General features: G+C 36.7%; 1 pseudogene; it reads left to right on the top strand.

Annotated features, from left to right (window-relative positions):
- The first annotated feature begins 259 nt into the window (after positions 1–259).
- Positions 260–414, top strand: LOC133765020 (U2 spliceosomal RNA; annotated as a pseudogene).
- The last annotated feature ends 1,048 nt before the right edge of the window (positions 415–1,462 follow it).

Raw genomic sequence — 1,462 nt, forward strand, 5'->3', positions numbered from 1 at the left:
CACCCTATGGGAGACCAGGAGAAGCACCTGGCTCCTGCCTTCAGATCAGCGCACCACGATGGCCACAGCACGTCGGCCATGGCAGCCATTGAAGGGTGAACCAATGGCAAAGGAAGACCTTTCTGTCTGTCTCTCTCTCTCACTGTCCACTCTGCCTGTCAAAAAAAATTACCATGACAAAGGAGGATTTAGTAGGTGGTGGGTAAAGTAGTACCTCTGAAAGCCTTCAATTTTCATTTTTAAATAGTACAAAATTTCTATCACTTCTCGGCCTTTTGGCTAAGATCAAGTGTAGTAAGTAGTATAAAATTTCTGCTTCTTATTGAGTAAAAACTCTTCTCACTAAAACTGATTATTTTATCATGCAGTCACAGTGAAAAGTTTCCATCTCATTTACTCATTTGTGTGTTATCTTTCAAATATCTGAAACTAAGATAACAAACATGTTACACCTGTGCCCTTATTTTTCAGAGAACACATGCCTAGTTGCTTCATCTCTTTCTTAAAATGATGCTTTCAAAGTGCCCCACTGTTTTTAATGGTTTAAGGTTTAAACTGAATCTTCCTTAAAACCCACCATCCAGAACTTAATAAGGTACTTAGGATGATATTCAGCCTGCTGACTGGGACTACCATTTTCTTCTGGGAATTGTCTTTCTATTAATTCCCAGTTGCCTTGTGTTAATTATACTGGCAGGTAAGTTATGCAGATGTGTAATTAAGTCTATAGTTACCCAAGATGTTTTCAGTATCTGTCTTGACTATTATTTCTTCCAAACCAGATGCAAGATGTCTCAAAAGATAAATACGAGACTGTTGAAATGATTTCAGATTCTGTCCTTATTAATCTTTCATTCAAAATATTAAAAATCCAACATTGAGACTTATGCATTTTGGTATACCAGCTCAAATATGAAGGAAAATGAACACTAAAGTGTCAAACAACTCAATAATTGCAAAAAATAATCCAATTAAAATTAGGCAGTAAGTATGAATATTTTTTCAGAAGAACGTATACAACAGACCCATAGTGCAGGAAAAAGTCCTGACAACAGTAACCGTCAGGAAGAAGGAAATCAAAACCACAAAGAAATATCACCTCACTGCAGTTACATTGGCTATTATCAAAAAGACAAATGAACAAATGCTGGTAAGGTTGTGCAGAAAGTGGAATCCTTGCACTTTTGTTGGCAATGTAAATGAATACAACCACTGTAAAACAGTATGAAGGTTATTCATACAACTAAAAACAGAAGTACTGCATGGTCCAATGTTTCCTCTACTGGGTGTATATTCAAGAAAAATGAAATCAATCTGTCAAAGAGACTCCTGCACTCCCTGGTTTATCCCTGCACTATTCACAACAGCTAAGAAATGGAAACAATCTGTGTGTATATCCAATGATGAATAAATGACGAAAACGTGGTGCATATCCACAATGGTATGCTATTCAACCTCAAAA

The sequence above is a fragment of the Lepus europaeus genome, chromosome 7 (genome assembly GCF_033115175.1).
Source record: "Lepus europaeus isolate LE1 chromosome 7, mLepTim1.pri, whole genome shotgun sequence".
Taxonomy (NCBI): domain Eukaryota; kingdom Metazoa; phylum Chordata; class Mammalia; order Lagomorpha; family Leporidae; genus Lepus; species Lepus europaeus.